General features: G+C 35.3%; 1 non-coding gene across 1 annotated transcript; it reads right to left on the bottom strand.

The window, feature by feature from the left end:
- Positions 1–17926: 17926 nt before the first annotated feature.
- Positions 17927–18033, bottom strand: LOC141699507 (small nucleolar RNA R71). Its single transcript, XR_012565966.1, has one exon. It is a non-coding gene; the product is annotated as a small nucleolar RNA R71 (small nucleolar RNA).
- Between the last annotated feature and the right edge of the window lie 4653 nt (positions 18034–22686).

The following is a 22686-nucleotide window of genomic DNA, read 5'->3' on the forward strand; positions in this document are numbered from 1 at the left end:
ACCTCAGTAGCAGGGAGCCTGATGGTTTTTATATGGCCAATGTGTGCCAAGGATCCTCAAAGGTTGTGAATCACTTGTTATGTGGTTCGAAGCTTTGATGTGGGCTGATCACCCCTCATTGCTCATAGCACTGTTTCATTTTCAATTCCATTCACTCATTATAACTTGATCTTCTATTTGAGATTTCATATTGCTGATTAATCTTCTGTTATCGTTTTATCACGGTTATTATGCATTAATATACTGTTATTCACTTGCTGAGCGTTTTGCTCATTAATATTGTTATTGATGTTATCCCTTCAGCGAACCCGAAGATGGTTCATTTCAAGAAAACCACGCGTAAGACTTCTGGGGACTCGGGGTATGCCTACCGTCAGATATCAGAGCAGGCAGGGAACTAGTAGTTCCCTAAGGGTTGTAAACATGGGTTTAAAATTTGGTAGTAATTTGATGTTTTTGGTTTGTAATAATTAAGATGTTAGATGTTGTTCAAACTCATTCCTGTGGATTCGGCGATTGTGGTTATGGGTTGTAGCCTTAATAATCTATCTTTTGTAGGACTTTACTGTTTAATCTATATTATGCATATTTCTGCTAGTTAGTAGTGTGGGTCCGTCATATTATACCTTATAAGAAAATAACTATTCGTCAACATTTGAGAATGACCCTGAGATTATTCCCAACTCATTTACCATTCTTGTAAAAGTACCTTCACAAAGAGGCTTAGTGAAAATATCAGCTAGCAATTGATATGTAGGCACCAATTACAATTCCACTTCTATTGCATGTTACCTAATGAAATGATACCTTATATTGATGTACTTAGTCATAGAGTGTTGAACTGGATTTTTTTATCATTGCAATAGCATTTTGAATATCACAATAAAATGATAAAAAACCAATTGATAAAGTTAGATTATCCAGTAATTGATTCTTCATCCAAAGAATCTGTGCACAACAGCTTCCCGTAACAATGTATTCAGCTTCTTCAACTGAGGTGGAAATATTGACTTTTGTTTCTTTCTAAACCAAGAAACCAATCTGCCTCCAAGAAATTGGCAACTTCCACTTGTTCATTTCCTGTCTATTTTGCATCCTGCAAAATCAGCATTTGAAAAACCTATTAGCTTAAAGTCTAAGTCTCTAGGATACCATAAACCAAAATTCATGGTTCCTTTAAGATACTTGAAGATTCTTTTTACAACTATAATGTGTTGTTCATTTGGATCATCTTGGAACCTTCCACACAGACAGACAACATACATTATATCAGGCCTACTAGAAATCAAATATAGAAATGACCCAATCATACCTCTGTAGTGTAATATTCCGTATTTATCAGAATTATTATTCTTATTATTTTAATATATTTATGTGATTTTATTTAATTTAGAAGGAATAAAATGGTGAATATTTTATTCATGTTTGACGAGTTGGTGTTATTAAATGGTAATGTGCTAATTGTTAAGTGTTATATCGATCCTTGTTAATTTATGAAAATATTTATTTAAATATATTATATTCTCTTATCATACTCATCTGGTATCTTGACTGCATAAGCTTGGCTAATCTCTCAAGGAATTTATCATTACTAGAGCCAAACATGATATCATTAACATATATTTGAAGTAATAACAAGCCCTTACCATGATTCTTATAAAATAAGGTGAATAAGGAATCATAATACATATCCAACAGTTGATTGCTATAATCATGTAAAGTCATATATCGACATATCTCTGCAAATATTATACTCTCAACATAATAAATCTTCTCCTGGAATCCATTCTTGACAGATACTGATAATTAAACTATAATGACAAACTATGATAACTCATTCTCTTCCAAATGCTAATATAGTAAATGTCGATATCTTCTGTTGCAAAATTTAATGGAAAATACTGATAGTAAACTCTGATGTCATCAATTATATCTAACAATTTTTTATCTCTTCCTCCAGATCTTGATTTTTATGTCAATTGACAAGTTCTGATACCATTTTTTAGGTACCAAAGTATCGTAAAAAGGGTGGGGTTGGGGTTGAATACGATACTAAAAAATAATTTGATTTTTAAAAGAGTTTTTAGTTTTAATTACAAAATTAAATTAAATATGAATATATAATAAATTCAAGGATTAAATAAATCTATTAATATAAAGCTTGAGTTTGCTACACTTTAATCACATATGATTAACTACAATAAATTCAGTAGCATCACATTAATGTTGGAAAATACTGTAAGTCTTTAATGGAGCTCCCATCTGAAAATGTTATGTTGGAGAAGATAACATGATGAATAATTTTTCTGCATCTTTTTTGTAGACTTTTCACTAATTCAAATATGTGGCTTAATTACAACCAAGTAATTTGAATTATGATTCCTTTACAAGAAAACTTTTAAGGCATAAGTGGCGCCTATAGGGAAATAGCTTGGTGATTCCAAGAGTGTGAATGATTTGAATATATTCCAAGTGTAAATGGTTGCGCGAAGAAGGAATAGTGTTGGTGGAGGCATCTCATTTTCTTGTACGAATGATTTATATACTTTTTCTTGAGGGTTTTGTGGCACCCAAATGGGAGTCTTTTAGTGGCTCCATCAAGCCTTGAGGGCTTTTTGAATGTCATTTCCCATGTCCTTGAACCTTGGTAGCACCTAGATAGATAGCTTGTTGGTTGGTGGCGCCGACAAGGTATTATGACTTAGAGAGTTTATTTAGTTATGAACAACAGCTTAATTCTCTGTAGTCTTTAGTCCATTCATTTCTGTATCAACTCACTTCCTTCTGAATGATTAACTTGATCATTTTTTGATATGTTGATGTTTAGTCCACTAGACTAGTTCACAAATGACTAACACTAAACTCAATTCTCTTAATTTTTTTATACTTCTGAATTGATATTGTCTATAGTTTCTTTATTGCTTCTATCCATTGAATCCTGAGATCGTAATACTCAAATCAATACATTTCTTTAAAGCAGAAAGTCTTCTGAACTTCTATTCTTCGTGAAGGCTTGATCATGTTAATGAAATTATTTATATGACTCATCTGCAAACTTCAAGCTTAAATTCCATGCTTTGATTCTTTTTATTTTATTCAATATTCTAGTTTCCGGATTTTTGTGCTTAATAGTTAATATTATTTACATATTTATTATATTATGTATATATATATTACCTCTATTACATATTACATTAAATAATGCTTTACATTAAATTTTATAGACATTGGAGCCATTTCCTCATCAGATTTCAGCTTACTAACAATAGATTGCAAAGCCATTTTTTGCATTTTCTTGAAACACCCCAACTAGTGTCTCATCTCATCCATACGCTAAGAATGAACCTTTAGTCCTTTTAATATACTTAAAAATATTCTTGATAATTGTCCAGTGACCCCCACTTGGATCAGATTGGTATCTGCTCCTCAAGCTCAAATCATATAAAATATCAAGACGAGTACATATCATTGCATACATTACAGCTCCAATTGCCAAAGCATATGGAACTCTGCTCATACGACTCTTATCATCTAGCGATTATGGGAAATTATTCTTTAATATTACTATCCTATGAGACATCGGATGTATCCCTTCTTTGCCTCATACATCCCAAAATGATGTAACATTGTGTCAACGTATGTACTCTAACTTGGGCCGATTAATCTCCTTCATCTATCTCAATGGATCTTGAGGCTCCTATTGAAAAAAAAGGTCTTGACATCCATTTGCCACATTTCATAGACATACTAAGCAGTTGTTGCTAACAAAATCCTGATGAACTTGACCATAGCAACTGGTGAGAAGGTTTCATCATATTCTTTACCATAATTTTTTTTGAAACCTTTTGCAGCTACATGATAACCCACTTGCACCCTAAAGGTTTAACCCCTTCAGGTGGATGAACCAATGTACATACTTTATTTTCGTACATGGAATCCATATCAGATATTATGGCCTCCAACCATCTCTTGGAGTTAGGACTGTTCATAACATCTTGGTAGGTGCAGAGCCTCATCATTATCTTTAGGAATCATATCACCACATTGAGTCAAGAGAAATCTATAATATCTCATAGACTCATGGTGATTCCTACTATATTTATGAACAACCTGTGTTTCCCTGAACATGATTACTTTCAACATTTTGAGATACATCCCGGTCTCATTCCAACTCTAGTTTAATGTTATTATGTGGCTCTCGATCTTCATCGATATTTATTGCCCTCCCACTAATTTTCTTAGAAAGTAATTCTCCTTCAAGATTGATATAATTATCTCTCTATTCATTTGTTGAGGAGTCATCATACAAGTCCATCCACCACCACACATCAATCTTCCCCCATCATAAAATAGATTCAAAAATCTTTATTCTTGCCATAAACCTCCAAAATATTTTTGTATAAAAATCTCTATGTAACACTTGCCATACACGTGCATAAATTAGATGCATATCGCATCTCATCTTATTTTCAATACTTGAAATGAGTAATGAGACTAAGAAAGGAGAGCATAATGAAAAAATTAGAGAAAAGTTCAGTAAACATTTGAGGCATTCTGAAACTAATAAAGAATGAAATGCTATTTTAGAAGATTATATAGATAAGTGTGCACTTTAAAAATGAAATTTTTAAAAGAGGATGAGTCAAATACAAATAGATAGTATAGTAGTATATAATTTAATAAAATTTCAACACTATTTTTATTAAATTAAAGTATATACAATTAATGAATATTGAGATATACTAGATAAAACATGATTACTTGTGTTAGATCAAATTTTAATTTTATATTTTATTATCAATAAAGGACTAATCCAAATGAGTATAATTAGAGAGACAGTGCTATATAAAAAATAAATTTAATAATTAAAAACATAACTTAAATCTATTGAATTAAAAAATGAAATTGTAATACAAAATTATAAATATGAAAACTTGGACAAGGAAATTTAGTGAGGCTATTGGATATTATGAAGGGGTAATGCCAAACTAGGCTTATAGCAATGGTTTCTCGACAAGGTGCAAGTGCTAGATCATCAAGGAGGTAAGCTTCATGAATACTAAAGGTGTTAAGGTATGAAGAAATGATCTTTAGCTCAAGGTATATCAGGATTGTTAAACTTTAGGGTTATAAAAAGAGGTATCAATCAATTAGGGACAACTTTGATGAATATCTGGCTTTTAGGTATCAAGGTGAAGTTCTATAGGGGTTCAAGCATTAGGGTGAGATATCAGCACTTTAGGAATTATTAGCATGTTAATCAAGAGGATCAATCAAGTATTATAACAACTCTTTATTTTATCATGGCTTTCAAACTATCATGAAAAGACTTTTGAACTACTTGCAATACGTACTCGAGGGTTCATGGCATTTCTATATGATTCAAAGATAAACTTAAGATACGCTTGGTTCAAGTATATCAAAATGACTCAGGATAACCGCATCAATATATATGAACTATTTGTAGTGAATACAAAAGACAAGTTAAATCACTTGCCTTGAGAAAGGCTGGTCTGGTCTGACTGGTAGGAGGAACTGAAAGCTTCACTCAACCTTTATGGAAATTTTACCCTCGTCTCGAGATCCTACATAAATAATAATAATCCTCATTATAATATATTCTCACCAACTTAACCTATTTACAACCCGAAATTAAACACGAATGGCACTTAGGCCTATATGCACTTAATTTATATTCACCTTCAAAATATAATTGCACACAAAGCCACATATACTCACATATCATATTTTAATACCAAAAAATATCACATACACCATAATGCAACACTAGGCTTGGATGATCTCGATCCCCAACTTAAGTCACTTGGTCACTATACTAGACAAAGTCTCCAAATTTTGGCTTCCTAACTCGATGTGCCTTTACTAAACTATCCAAGACCTATTGACCCTCACTTGGGCCTTTTGCTCTATTGACTTTATACTATCTTACAACCATGGTGGTCAACCTAGATCTCACTCCTAAGTGTTCTAAAACTATGTGATAAGTGAAAGTGCTCACTGGTGTAAATTTCAGAATGACATCTGTGGTTTCTTGAGTGCATTAGACACCCTTAAACTACTATTTTTCCTCCAAAACTCTTACACAAGACTCTCCTGACCTTATGGCATCTCCCAAACTTGATGTGGCTCAAGGGCCTGGCTTGGGCCTCCTTGGGCCTAAGCTTAAAGTCCATGGTTCCCCTGTTTTTCTGGGCAGAAAACACCCTGACTTGAATTAACTCGTGACACATGGTTCTAACTCCTATCCTATGAACTATGACACTCCCTCTAACTAAGGCCCAACAGGGCCTAATGAGGGCCTACCCATGACATGGTCAAAACGTCCTATTTCTAAGTTATAACAAAACTGTCCCCTGCTGGACAGATTTTATGATTCCACTTGTGCACCTAACCAAACGACTTGAAAACCTCCAACCAACACCTAAAACCTTTTATATACTCCTAATTATAGCTTCTGGTAGCTTTTTCCTTAAAGTGCACATCAATGACATGGTCAGAACTCACTCTAAACCTCAGGGTACTAAACTGATTTTCTGCAGAAACTAAAACTCTCCTTTCTCCAAGGTTTTTACTTGACAAACTCAACCACCAACAACCCAAATACCCAAACCAAGACTACTGAACTAACTCCCTTGTACTCAAAATAATCTTGATGGAGATCATCCTTACCTAAGGTGCAATCATGGCAAAATAAAGGAAATTACATTTCACAACTTACAAGTCATCAAGTTTTTGAAAATAACAAGTTATGTATTTTTATAAAATATATACATGAATTATTACCATACATCAAGGAGAACTAATCAAGATTAACACCTTATCCCTACTGAATTTAAAGCTTACTAACAAATTCTCTCCAAATGATCAAAATCTTCCAACATTCCAAGAGAATTCCACATGCATGCATAACTTCGAGTTTTACAAACCAAAACAACATATTTTCTAAATATATTCTATCATAGAATTGACATGCAAGCCTTGTATAAGCTATATCTAGATGATCACTTAGCATAAAAAGAGTTTCATTAAGTTTTCACTACAAGATTCATGCCATTACCATATAAACATACAAGAATTGAACAAAGCAACAAGAATGATCTCAAGGACCATTCATTCGGCTCCCTTAAGGTCATGGCCGAATGAAATGGAAGGGAAATGGACATTCAACATCAAGAGTTTCCTTCTCAAGACTTGGAACTTCACCATTCCTTGTATTCCTCTCAAAAACAACCTTAAATCCATAAGAATCAAGGTTGTACTTTGAGTTCCAACTAAAACCTTGACATGCAAACTTAAAACTTAAACTTTTTACTCAAAACTCTTTGAAGTATATATGATCATGATATGGGAAGTAGTATTTACTTGTATAGAAGGTGAGAGCTTGAATGAGGAATGAAGAAAAAGGGGAGGGGGTTTGGTTCTTGGCTAAAACCCGAGAGGAGAGGGGGAGGGCCGAGAGTGAGAGGGAGGAGGGAGGGAGGAGATAGTGTGGTGTGGGTGGAGTGTGAAATGATCATGATACTTTGCTTGTTTTATGGTTTTTGATTTGACAAAATATGAGTGGAAATGAGAATTGACAAGAATAACCTTCCAATTATACTTAGATCATTTTGCATGCAAGGACAAAGAAGGAATTTGGCTAGTAAAATGAGAGTTAGTGGGGTTGGAATTGTCTCTTTAGCCCTTTAAATTGAATAGAAAAGGATTTGCATGCAAGGGCAACCATGTAATTTGATAATTATTAAGAAACTAATTTTTAAAGATTTATTTTTATATAATAAAATAAAAGTTCGAAAATTATAAAATTTATACCATAAAATAATTTGGATTTTTAGAAATTTTATAAAATCACTTTCAAAATTTGTGAACAAAATATCTTTTAAAAGAAAATTTCTCCAAGGCTTAGTATATTTCTTATAAATCAAAAATAAAGGAAATAAATAAACTTTTACTTTTGAAAAATCATGTACTACACTTAAAAAATTTATAATGTAGAAATTCTCACTAACACAAACGCGCAATCATTGAACATATTTACTTTCGACATTAATATTATACCAAAACCACAAATAATATTACACGAAAATTCCGGTCATAACAATCTATCAATGTTTCTTTTGATGATAAGAAGATGACTGGACTTGAAGATTTCAATGATCATGATCAGCTGAGATTTGAGAATGGAGTTTTAAATTCTGATTCTGTAAATCCTGATAGTCTAAATCCTGATACTACAAACTCTGATGGGTTAAACTCTGATGTTACTGAAACTGTGATGACTATGCCAAAGGAAAATGCACCTATGCAGGGGGAGCATATAAAAGATCCAACCACATCTCAATAAGCATCAGAATCTAGAACAGGCTCTTCAAGTTCTGATTCATCAAGTTCTGATGAGCCAAGTTCTGATAATTCTGGAAACTCAAGTTCTGATAATTTTGGAAACTCAAATTCTGAAGGATCCAACTCAGAGAGCATAATTTCAGGAAGAGCATCAGAAAATGTTGATGGAGACAGCATGGATCATGGGGGAGCATCCAGTTCTAGAGATAACCTTCCATCTGCAAGGAAGTGGACTAAAGCACATACACCTGACTTGATTATTGGAGATCCTGAAGCAGGTATAAGAACTAGAACAACAACATCAAATGAATGTCTCTATCACTCTTTTCTTTCTCAGACTGAACCAAAGAAAGTGGAAGAAGCTCTTTAAAATGCTGATTGGGTGCAAGCAATGCAGGAAGAGTTAAATGAATTTGAAAAAAATAAAGTTTCGACCCTAGTGCCAAGACCAAAGTACAGATATGTTGGTATAAAATGGGTGTTCAGAAACAAAACTGATAGTGATGGCATAATTACAAGGAATAAAGTAAGGCTGGTTATAAAAGGATATTCTCAACAGGAGGGAATTGATTATGATGAAACATTTGCACAAGTTGCTAGATTGGAAGCCATAAGGATATTTTTGGCTTATGCTGCTGATAAAAAGTTTACAGTCTTTCAAATGGATGTAAAAAGTGCTTTTCTTAATGGAGAATTAGAAGAAGAAGTATATGTTGAACAACCTCCAGGTTTTGTAGATTCAAATTTCCTCATCATGTCTACAGACTTGATAAAGCACTTTATGGCCTTAAGCAAGCTCCAAGAGCATGGCATGAGACATTAGCTCAGTTTCTTCTGGAAAGTAGATTTAACAGAGGAACTATTGATAAAACATTGTTTTATCTCAACCATGGAAAGGACTTACTTTTGGTGCAGATATATGTTGATGATATCATTTTTGGTTCTACAAATGATAGACTTTGTAAAAGGTTTGCCAAGCTAATGCAGTCAAGATATCAAATGAGTATGATAGGAGAACTTAGCTATTTTCTGGGCCTTCAAGTCAAGCAGAATGAAGAAGGAACTTTTATTTGTCAATCTAAGTACACTAGAAATTTGTTGAAGAATTTTGGAATGCAAGATTGTTCAAGTGCATCCACTCCTATGGCCACTGTAACAAAATTGGATAAGGATACTGGTACATCAGTAGATATTACTGATTACAGAGGTATGATTGGCTCACTACTCTATCTAACTGCAAGTAGACCTGATATCATGTATGCTACCTGTCTTTGTGCAAGATTTCAAGCAGATCCAAGAGAACCTCACTTATTAGCTGTGAAAAGAATTTTTAAGTACCTTAAGGGTACAGCTGATCTGAGATTGTGGTATCCTCGAGAATCAGACTTTAAGCTAATAGGTTACTCAGATTCAGATTTTACAGGATGCAAAATTGATAGGAAAAGCACAAGTGGAAGCTGTCAATTTCTTGGAAGCAGATTGGTTTCTTGGTTTAGCAAGAAACAAAAGTCAATTTCCACATCAACTGCAGAAGCTGAATACATTCTTGTAGGAAGCTGTTGTGCACAGATTCTTTGGATGAAGAATCAGTTACTGGATTATGGTTAACATATTCTAAAATCCCTATTTACTATGATAATCAAAGTGTTATTGCTATGACAGGTAATCCAGTTAAACACTTAATGACAAAGCACATCAGCATAAGGTACCACTTCATAAGGGAACATATGGATAGAGGTACAGTGGAATTGCATTTTATTCCAACAGATCAACAACTAGAAGATATCTTCACAAAACCACAATGTGAAGCTACTTTTACAAGATTGGTAAATGAACTTGGAATGGTTTCAGGTTCTTTCTCTAAATAAACTTAGTTTATGTTCTGATACATCAGACTTTATGATCAGTATTTACAGATATTACTATCTTTGTGTATTCTGTGCTTAAATTGAAGTTTTATAAGTGCTGATTGTTGTCTGATGTGAATTTCTAAACTCTGATAATGATATGAATATTTCTGTGACTATTCAATCCAATGAGGATAACTGTGCTAGATGCTGACCTAGTAGTCTTTAATATACTAATAATCCGATGTTTGAAGTAATTGTTTATGTGGAAATCTTTTAACACAAGAAAATTTTGATATTGAGCTTGGTTAAAGTTTACTTTGTGTATCTTATTACTAAGTCAAAAACTAGAATAGTGCTTCGTATCTGTTAAGTTCTGATGTTAGTAAATCTGATGGATGTACTAAGTGTTGATAAACCTCACTTATCAAAAGAAAAAGAAAAGAAAAGTAATAAATATCAGGTACTCCTTTGAGATCTAGAGAAAAAATATATGTGGAAGGGAAGACCCAAGTGCATTGCTGGTATTGAGTAATATGCATTAGAAAAGCAAAATAAAATTTTCATGGTGACTTTTCACATTCTCTGATTACTGGAGAAATACTCTGATAACAACATAAATTCTGATAAGCAGTTGTGACTCACTTACACTGAGAAGCCACTGTAAAAAGGAATTTCAAAAGATGCATAAAATGAGCACAAAACAGTTGAGGTGGACTCCTGCATGAACTCATTCTCTAGTAGACTTCAGAATAATGATAGATTTTAAGCAAAGTTCTTAGTTATGCCTTATTTCTAAGATGTATTGAAGTGAATCAGACTTTACTCTTTGTATGATATTTAGCTTAATGCACACACATACACTCCATATGAATGATGAAAATTACTGTGGTGATAAATGTTATTTTAGATGAACAGTTTAAGTGTCAGTTGCATAAATTCTGAGGACAAGTTCTGATGGAAGTTCTGATGATTAAGTTCTGATTTACCCATATCAGTATTTGTGTGAAGAATAACAGGAATAAACATTTACTTTTCGAGTAAAGGAGCCATATTCTGATGACTTTTAAATCCTGATAATAATCAGGTTCTGATGCTGACGTGGCAGTATTTATTTACTTAGTTTATTTTTGGTCATTACTTGAACGGTCATATTTTCTCAGAATATTGGTTTATGTGAGTTAAAGCAGTAATAATCATTTGTTTAGTGGGAACAGTTTTTTTTAAAACTGAACGTGCAATGTAATTATTACTTATTTACCGTGCCCATTAACTTTTTCCTTAACTGTTGCATGCCTGACAGGTGTAAAGGTCTGTTCCACTTCTTTTTAACTGCTGTCACGTGGGGTGTCTAAGTAAAAGAGATAAAATATTTTCAAATCTTTTATTTTCATTTTTATTCTACTCTCTCTCTTTTCTTATTCTCTCTCACACTTACTGACGGTTTTCTTTACAGACATTTTCTCAAACACCTTACAGGCACTCTAACTTCTCACTTATTTCTGATGGTGCCCAAGGATTTAATTGTTGATGGAGCCAAGTTTGTCCCAAATAATTATGCTGCAATCCTGACCAAGGCTAAAGCTCCATCAGATCTGCACTTTGTGCAAGATTTATTAGCTCATAGTGAGATTCAGTATGCTTTGACCCAACCTCAAACTATTTCAAGACAACAAGTGTTGACATTTTGGAGAACTGGTCTTTTTGATGATGGTGGTGCTACTGGTACTCCAAGCATTGTTTTCACATCAAGAGATGTCGAGCATGTGGTTACTCCTGGAGCAGTTCGTAAAGCTCTCCACTTACCTGAAGGTTGCACATTCTCAACAGTGGAGGATCCTGTCTTACAGCAGCTTATGGCCAGTTTGGGCTATGAGAAAAGTTTGGGAAAGCTGGATCAACTAAAAAGAGCAAATATCAGAAAGGAATGGAGCTTTTTCTTTGATTGTATCACTAAGGCATTCGCCAATAAATGCTCCAACTTTGATGCTATTCCCATCATGAGTCTACAATCGGATATGCCCTTATTCATCAAACTTATTTTGATTTTGCAAGTGTTGTGCTAGGTTTCATAGGGGATAGGATGACATAGGATAGGAATGTAGTATACTTTGCTAGATTATGTCTGCTTATATATACTTTTTGTTGTGCTGATGAACCCCAATTAGCTAGTACTTTAATTCCACCCTTTAAGCTTGCAAAAAGGGCTTTTAATGATTTGTTAAATGCTGACATTAAGAAACAAGTGCAGAGACCCTTACAGATTCCTCAGTTAGTAAAACAGATCCTAGTAAATGCTGATCCATAAACATACACATTTGTTTACCCTGATGTTCAACCCACCAACACATCACAACCAACTCAACAGCCATCAGAACATATCACAACTACACAAACACCTCAAACTTCTCAACCTCAACCTACTCAACCCTCCATCAGGATATATTTCAAACCATCACAGTCATCTCAACCTCAACCTTTAGCACATCCAGTGAAGCCTTCATCTTTCAAACCCAAGAGGACTAAGATAGTACCTCAGTCTCAACAGAAGAGAAAGAGAATTGTTCTGAGAGATGAGTCAAACAATGAGGGACATGTTCCAATATCAGAACCCGTTGTTAAAGAAGCTGAGAAGATCTCTTCTCAGAAAGATGCTGAAACTGGGAGTTCTAGGCCCCTCAAAAGGCTTAGAAAGCTAAATTCTGATGATGAAGCTCCCAAAGTCTCTAATTCTGCAAAGAGACTTAAAAAGCAAAGAGCGAGGAGGGCTGTAAGTGTATCATCACACTCTGAAGAAATTCTGGAAGAAGCAGCTAAGGAAGGGGGTCAGGAATCTCTAATACCAACAGAACCTATAGTCATTGAATTATTTCCTACTGTTGAATCAGGTCACAAGTCTCCTATTCAAGAACAAGAGGATGTTCCAGAGCAAGTGTCTACAATCCTGTGTCTCCTGTAATTGATCCTGTACATACTGACGACCCAGGTACAAGTGCTGAAATTGATATTCATAACTTGATTGTGCCTGAGGTTCTGTACTTGGAAGCTCCACCAACTCAACTCACTCCACCAACAACACCAATTCAAGATGCTGATTTCAATGTAGATATTCCAACAACACCAATTCTAAATCTGGATGATGAAAATCAGATTTTAGGTAGGCATCAACATTTGGCTGTTGATCAGAACTTAGTTACAGATCAGAATTTAGAGGATGATGTTAAAGCTTCTATAGCCTCACATACTGTTATTCTATCAGAGGATGTTGATACTGCAGGCTCTGTAAGTTCTGATGCTGATAATGATGAACTTACTGGTGAAGCTGCTGCAAATGTAGATGCTGATGCAGCTGGTCCATCAGGACATGCGCCTCAACAAGCTCCATGCAATGCTGATTTGATCAAGAAGTTTGTTAGGGAGGATGCACCAGTACCTTGGAGTGAAACTCCTAGAGGAAAGGAATGGACTAAGGAATGGAACTCAGTTAGTTTTGTTCCTACTGAAAATATTCTTGCTGAGCACCTTGCCAAAGCTAATGAAATGTTGATAAATGATGATTTCAAGGCACGGCTGAGAGTTACTGCAATGAGTACAAGGCACCTGCAAGGTCAACACTCTATAACTCATGACAAGGTGAATAAAATTTAAGAATCTTTGATCCAGCAAGATATGAATTTAAAATTGGAAAAGAACATATTTTTCAAGCCAGCCTTTGACAGAATTGGGTATATTGAAAAAACTCAGGAGAAGCAACAAGCTCAGATTGATGAAATTCTAAAGAATCAAGATTTTCATCAAAATCAACTCAATGATATCCAATCCTCAGTGGAATTGCTTGTCTCTCTTCTTTTACCTGCTGATGCCAAAAAGGGGGAGAAAGTAATGAAGCCCAAATGCAAATCTACTGAATCACTGAAGGGTAAGGATGATGGAAATGATGATCAGGGAAACTCTAGAATGGGTAGAGGTCATGGTCAAGGTAAAGGATCTTCATCAAAGACAACTGAAATTTCTACATAAAGAACAAGTTCTGATACTGGGAGAAGAATAAGTTCGATGCTGGTAAAAGGATAAGTTCTAGTGAACATCTGGAACTTGATGAAGAAATTTCAAGGAGATTATTTCTTAAAGAAAATCTTGGAATGGACTTTGAAAGTCTAAAGGAAGAAGAAGCTAGACTTAAAATAGAAAAAGTCAACTCCAAATCTAAAGCTTCTGTTATTGAAAAGAAACTTCCAAAACCTAAGGGTATTGTGATTAAGGAAATGAAAAACGTTGAGGCAACCAAATCCAAATCACAAGTGGAGGTAGATCCAAGATCCAAGGGCAAAACAAAAGTTGATGAACCTGTAAAGGTATATATGCCAGTCATGGATGAAGAAATATCTAATGAAGATGCTAGTCTTACTTTGATAAAAAGGAAGATTTCTCAACTAACCTCTGACATGGCTAAAGTTGTTCAGAGTCAAGATGTAATAAGTTCTGATTTGACAGTGAAGCAAGCAACCTCTGACATAGCTCAAGTTGGCTTGATATCAGAAGATAAGGAAAAGGAAACCTCTGACACTTTTCATGTTAAACTTTCAAAGATGCTACTACCAGGATTCACCAAAGCTCAACAGACTCAACCTTTAAAGACTATATCAAGTGGTTTTGAAGCAAGAGTTGTTACAAGAAAGGAAGCAAGAAACAAATCTGGATTGGGTAGTTCAAAAGAGAAGAGAGTAAGCAATACTACCAATGATCCAACTTCCATAAGTGAACCAGATGTAGGAGCAACTCCTGAGAGATTGAATCAACTTGAATCTGTACAAATGGTTTACCATTCTGTTTTGAAAGAAGACATCATGTTATATTTTATGACAGATGGGAGGGTATTCCAGATCAGGGAGAATGCAATTTCATAGAAGTATTTTGCAGAACCGGAACATGTTCTATTTCTGCTTCAAGTTAAAAACAGATCAACAGATGGTGCTGCAGGGTGTTTAAAATCAAATATTCAAAGACAGAGAAGCTTTACTCTGTAAAGTCTGACATCCCATAATGTCCCAAGTACAGATCTCACAGTGGAGAAATTATTGAAATGAAGCCTAATACTGCTAAAATCATCACTACATTTTCTGGTATTAGGGACTTGAATTCAATCTTGAGTCTGATAAAGCCTATATCATCAGACTAGATCAGGATATAAGGAAAGCTAAAATAAATGATCTCAGGGCTGCTATCTTTCAAACTGGTGAAGATACAGTTGAATTGAAGAATGCTAAAAGGAGGATGGTCAATGAACTTGAATATGCTGAGAGATGTTTGTTGAAGAACTATCTCAGAACAACTCCTGATATCAAAGAGATCAGAAATTGAAGCCAAGTCAAAGATCTACAACTGCTTAAATTCTGAAGTGTATACAGACTGAAGCTGAAATCAAACTTTAAGGATGGTAAAGCTACAAGGACTGTAAGTTGTAGTTATCTAGTCAAATTCTCATGCATTTGTACTTAATGTTTTGACATCATCAAATATCTGTTAAACTTGTATATTATGCTAATTTACAAGTTGGGGGAGATTGTTAGATATATTTGTGATGTCATGTCTAATATGATTTGTGTTTAGTTTTCAGATTTTACTTAACAGGACAAATCAGTACTTAACTAGAAATCAGTACTTATACTGAAGTCAGGACTTAAGATATCAGAACTTAAGTTGTCAGAACTTAAGTTATCAGGAGATAATATCAGGACTTAAGGAGACGTTCAGATAAGGAAGGCGGCTGATTGAAAAGAAAGAAGATCAAGACAAACATAAGAAGAGATGTGCATGGAGAAGAATTCTATGAGGAATAGAATACTTGGAAGAAAAGATAACTGATTGATATATATTAGGGAGCAGAATTGTATTCGATATCAATTAGAAGATTATCTTGTAACTGTGTAGTATATAAACACAGGCATAGGGTTTACACTATATGTGTTATCTTAATCGAGTTTATTATTTATTGTAACCTTATCAGCTCTCGTAATAATTTGTTCATCATTGAGAGAGGACAGTTCTTTGTAACAGAGTTTATTGTGTTAAATAAAATCTGTGTTTTGTTACTTAAGTTCTTATATTCGATTTGATTGTAGTAAACACTATATTCAACCTCCTTCTACAGTGTGTGTGACCTAACACAATACAAAGACCTATAGAGCACAAGATGGCTATGAAGAAGAAGACTTTTGTATTCTTTAATATAGTTGATACTTTGGATGCTTGTTTTCGAATTATCTTTAAACCCTGGTACTCTTATATTCATTATCATATTTTTATTGGAACCCATGATGACGATGAGTTTGATTATGAACTAATCATTGTCATGGGGTTCTAACAGATTTATTTATGGATTTCAATAGTTAATTATTTTAATATCTTAGTGTGTGGTTATTTCTGATTCCCTAGTTTGGTTGTGCTTATTCTTCTTTGATGCGTAGCTAACATCTAAGATTATTTGTTAATCTCTTTTCAAGCGACAATGAATATAAAGGTTTAGAACTTGCCATGCTAGCATAGGTTTATGTATAAATTGACATGCATAATTCGTGGGTAATTTTAACCATCTTATTCACCCTATGTAATCACGACTGATAACTTTTTCTTAAACCATTATGTTTTCAATCTTTATAGACATATAGGGACTAAGCATAATTGGTGTCTATTCAACTTCTATCTTAATTGTGGATGTTTGATAGTAGGGTATGCGTATAACGAAAGTTAGCGTATACTAATTTCGTGTTATCTGATTAGTTGTCATCGCCATCACATGCTAGGGTTAAAGACAGAGACTTTGAATGAAGTATTTAATGAAGTTAAAATCCCATGTTTAATCTCATATAAGTAATTTAATCTTAATTCCTTTAGTTAATGTTATTTAGTATAATCTCTTAATTAAATCAAAATTCAATTTGTTATTTGTCTTAGCATTGAATGATAACCATACATTGTTGCATAAGCGCATATTCTATTTAAACCAGTCTTTGTGGGAACGAACTTTAATTTAATCTATACTACTTCTGATCGAGTTCGCTTGTGTATTTTCATGTTTGAATTATAGTGAACAATTTTTTGGCACCGATGCCGGGGATATCGGTGTTAACTTTAGTTTATGTGCTTGACATCAGTGGTCGTTAAATTTCACTGACTCGGATATTTTACTTACTGGTTTAGTTTGTTTGTGTTTCAGGTACTCTAGAGAGCGTGTATGCGAACGCGTTCTCAATCTCGTAAGGAAACAGTAGGCGAAGTTGAAGAAGTGGAAAATGAAGTTTTTGAAGAAGAGGAAAAAGTTGAAGAAGAAGTTTTTATTGCAATGGGAGAACCAGCAGCAAATCCGAAAGCTTTGATGGATTATTCTCAACCGTAGATCAATGACATTCATTCTAGCATTATCAGACCAGCCATTGCGGCTAATACTTTTGAAATCAAGTCTAGCCCAATTCAGATGGTACAGAATTCAGTCCAGTTTGGGGGTTCTCCAACGGAAGATCCCAACATGCACATTAGAGATTTTATCGAGATCTGCGACACGTTCAAGTTCAACAATGAAGCTGAGGCTTTTCCCATTCTCTCTGAAGGATAAAGCTAAGTGCTGGTTACACTCTCTACGAGCAGGTTCTATTACTACTTGGGAGGATCTTGCTCAGAAGTTTCTTACTAAATTCTTCCCTATGACGAAGACAGCTGCAATCAAGAACGCTCTTACTCAATTTATGCGGCAATTGGGAGAATCTTTATGTGAAGCTTGGGAGCGCTAAAAGGAGATGCTTAGGAAGTACCCTCATCATGGCATGCCTGATTGGATGATCATCAATTGCTTTTATAATGGTTTGGGAGCGCAGTCCAGACCCATGCTCGATGCAGCATCATGTGGAGCCTTATGGGCTAAGAGCTATGATGAAGCGTATGAGCTAATTGAATTGATGGCTGCTAATGAATTTCAGAACCCAACTCAGAGACTACCTCAAGGTAAGGTAGCAGGAATTCTAGAGGTGGATACAGTTACGGCTATAGCTACTCAGCTAAAGGCGTTAACGATGAAAGTAGATTCTTTGGCTAACTATGGAGTTAATCAGATCACTAGTGTTTGTGAGCTTTGTGCAGGTGCGCACGAGATGGAGCAGTGTGCTATATCTAGTGAATTAGCTCAGTTTGTGAGCAACTTTCAGAGGTCGCAGCAACCAGTTCCTGCCACTTATCATCCTAACAACCGCAACCATCCTAACTTCAGCTGGAGTAACAACCAGAATGCGGTACAACATCCTTATCAGCAGTTTGGAGGAAAGCAATTCAACCCTCCTGGTTTTCAACAACAGTATGCACCAAGACAACAACTCCAACTTCAACCGCAACCGATGGAAATGCAGGTCAATCTACTAATGAAAAATTTGAATTGGAGGAGTTGAGGCTGATATGCAAAAGCCAAGTGGTTTCTATCAAGACTTTGGAGAATCAAATAGGTAAAATTGACAATGCTTTGTTAAATAGTCAACCAGGCACTCTTCCTAGTGATATAGAAGCTAATCCAGACAAGAGGGAAGTCAAGGAGCAGTTGAAGGCAATCACATTGAGGCCTGTAAAGGTCGCGAGCCCCCAAATTCATCAAAATGAAGATTCTGATAATTCTATTCAGAATGCAGGTGCATCTGCACCTCTGCCAATTCCAGAAAATGAGATTATAGCTGAAAAAGTGGTACAGAAGGATGCCGAGGTGGAACCGAAGAAGAAAGCTATTGAAAGAAATCCTCCTGAGGCTAATACAGGGGATAAACAGGTCTACCCACCTCCGCCATATCCTAAAAGACTTCAGAAGCAGAAGTTCGATAAGCAATTTGCCAAGTTTTTGGAGGTTTTCAAGAAGTTGCATATTAACATACCTTTTGCTGAAGCTCTAGAACAGATGCCGAGCTATGCTAAGTTATGAAGGGTATTCTATCTCGGAAGCTAAAAATTGAGGAGTTGAAAACCGTTGCTCTAACGGAAGAGTGTAGTGTTGTGTTGTAACAGAAACTACCTCATAAGCTTAAAGATCCAGGAAGCTTCATGATACCTTGCACCATTGGAAATCTGTCATTCGACAAGTGTTTGTGTAACTTGGAAGCTAGCATCAATCTGATGCCCTTGTCCATTTTCAAAAAACTTGGTCTACCTGATCCAAAAACTTTGAACATGTCTTTATAACTAGCTGACTGTTCCATCACTTATCCTCGAGGAGTAGTGGAGGATCTTTTGGTTAAGGTGGATAAACTCATCTTCCCTGCTGATTTTGTCATTCTAGACTTTGAGAAAAATAAGAAGATTCCCATTATCTTGGGAAGACCATTCTTAGCTATGGGCCGAACTCGAATCGATATGTAAAAGGGTGAACTTACCATGAGAGTTTAAGGTCAGGATGTCAAGTTCAATGTCTTCAATGCAATGAAATTCCCTACTGATGAAGATGAGTGCTTTAAAGTGGATTTGGACGACTCCGTAGTGACTTCGGAGCTTGATCACTTTCTAAGGACTGACTCCTTAGAAAGAGCCTTAATGAGGGTATCTGATAGTGAAGATGAAGAAGGGGAAGAGTAAATGTAGTATTTGAATCCATTCCTGTGGAAGTGGAAGTTGGACTTGCCGTTTGAGTCTCTTGGATTGGAAGAGCTGAAAAATTCTCCAAAGCGTCTCAAGCCATCTATTGAAGAAGCTCCTACACTTGAGCTCAAACCACTGTCTAATCACTTGAGGTATGCATTTTTAGGCAATGCATCTACTTTACCTGTTATTATTGCTTCCGACCTTTCAGGAGGTGATGAAGATAAACTCTTGAGAATTTTGAGAGAGTTTAAATTAGCAATTGAATGGAATATAGCAGATATCAAGGGAATCAGCCCTTCTTATTGCATGCATTAAATTCTGCTTGAAGAAGGAAGCCAACTGTTGAGCAACAAAGGAGGCTAAATTCTATCATGAAGGAGGTTGTGAAGAAAGAAATTCTTAAATGGCTAGATGCAGGAATCATTTATTCTATATATGACAGTTCGTGGGTGAGCCCGGTGCAGTGTGTGCCTAAGAAATGAGGCATTATTGTTGTAGCAAATGAGCAGAATGAGCTCATCCCTACTCGGACAGTTACAGGATGGAAAGTATGCATGGATTATCGAAAGCTGAATAAAGCTACAAGGAAAGATCACTTTTCGCTTCCATTCATTGATCAGATGCTTGACAGGTTGGCTGGTCATGATTACTATTGTCTTATGGATTGATATTCGGGATATAATCAGATTTGCATTGCTCCAGAAGATCAAGAGAAGACCACGTTTACTTGTCCATTTGGCACTTTTGCTTTTCATCGAGTCTTTTTCAGACTTTGTGGTGCACCTGCTACTTTTCAGAGATGCATGATGGCCATTTTCTCAGACATGTTTGGCACTAATGTGGAGGTATTCATGGATGACTTTTCCGTATGCGGGACTTCTTATGATGAATGCTTGCATAATCTTGGTTTGGTGTTGAAAAGATGTGTTGAGACCAATCTGGTGCTCAATTGGGAAAAAAGTCACTTTATGGTGCAACAGGGTATCATTCTTGGGCACAAGGTATCTAGCAAGGGTCTTGAGGTGGATAAGGCCAAGGTGGGGGTCATTGAAAATCTTCCTCCGCCAATCTCAGTTAAAGGAGTTCGCAGTTTTCTTGGTCATGGGGGTTTTTATCGGCGATTCATCAAAGATTTCTCAAAAATCTCTAAGCCTTTGTGCAATTTGCTGGAAAAGGATGTTCCCTTCAAATTCGATGAAGAATGTCTAGTTGCTTTTGAAAGCTTGAAAAAGAGTTTGACTACAACACCTGTGATTAATACACCTGATTGGAATGAGCCCTTCGAGATGACGTGTGATGCTAATGACTATGCAGTTGGAGCAGTTCTTGTCCAGAGGAATCAGAACATTTTCCATGTGATTTACTATGCTAGTAAGATCCTTAATGGTGCTCAGCTGAATTATACTATGTTATTCCCTTAACAATATAGCAAGAATTACAGAAGGGGGTTGAATGGAATTCTTGAACTTTTTCTTGAAATAAAAATGTTCAACTCGATTATAGATATATTTGTTTTGATTAGCACAATGCGGAATATAAACTTTAATGAATCAAAACAAGAGTAATTAAAAACAAGAGTCTTTAAAAACTTTCTGGTGGATTTAAACAATTTCACCAGAGATATATTTAATATATCGAGAGGACTCTGTGTGCAGAAATGCTCACAGGTGCTTATACAAAATAGAACTACTAAGAACACGGGAAATGCTAAAGATAGTGCTTACAAAGATTTCTCTGTGTTTGTTTCTTAGCTCTCTTAGTTGTTTTTCTATTTGGTACTCTCTTGGTTTATATATTACCAAGATTACAAAGTCAAAAGAACTGAATAAATATAAAATCTAACAGTCTTGATCTTTGCTACTTTTCGTCCTCTATTACCAAGTTAATGGGCTTCCACAGTGTGTTTGTATCCAACTCGATGGCTGTGTGTCAGCTTTCACTGTTCAACTAATGTTTGAATCTTGATATGATCATCCGCCGACTTTCAGATCATACGTCGATGACTTACTTGATCATCCGTCGACTGCTATTTTAAACATCCGTTGAAAGTCATTTGATCATCCGTCGAAGCTTTGTTAAGCATCCGTTGATAGCTATTTTGGCACTTGACTTCATTTCACTTATACATAACTACAAGACACTGCTTATGTACAGTTAATAAACCTATTCTGCATATCTAGTTAAAGTCAACATGACTTATATACTACAACAGATTCTATACAAAGGTGCATACAACACTGTGCTACAAACTTATTATTACATAAGCTACTCACTCGATGGATAATAAGTTACTCATCCGTCGGGACTAAAACGAGTTATCCGTCGGGACTATAATTCTTATCCATCGAGTGCTACAATATTTCACTAAGTAAAATTTACTTAGATGTTTTGTTTAGGTAATCATCAAGTACACAACATATTCACAACAATCTCCCCCAATTTATGTCTACTGGAATTATAGCCATAAATTAAGAGATACTTGATGATAACAAAACATCCTAAACATATATCTTTAAAGATAAGTAGATAAAACTGAGAGTGCTTCAATTTAAACAGGATATACAAGGTTTGGCTCACAGTCAGTTCAAGATGCTCCTCTAGCCTGAGCAGATTTTTCTAGTTTCTTGAAGGTCTGGATCTTCTTCCAAGCTTTCTGTTGTTTTATTCAATTTGATTCTGGAGCTGTCTGTGGAATTCTAATTCATCAGATTCTGAGAGATCTAACATTTGTTGCATTTCCAAGAGAGTCTCATTGCTAGAGATACTCAATTGGTCTTCTAATCTGAAGAAACTTCTCACACCCTTGTCATCCATGAATTCCATCAGCCAGTAGGGCCTTAGATGCACTCTTCTCCCTGTGTATGGGATG

Source organism: Apium graveolens, chromosome 11, assembly GCF_009905375.1.
Source record: "Apium graveolens cultivar Ventura chromosome 11, ASM990537v1, whole genome shotgun sequence".
NCBI lineage: Eukaryota > Viridiplantae > Streptophyta > Magnoliopsida > Apiales > Apiaceae > Apium > Apium graveolens.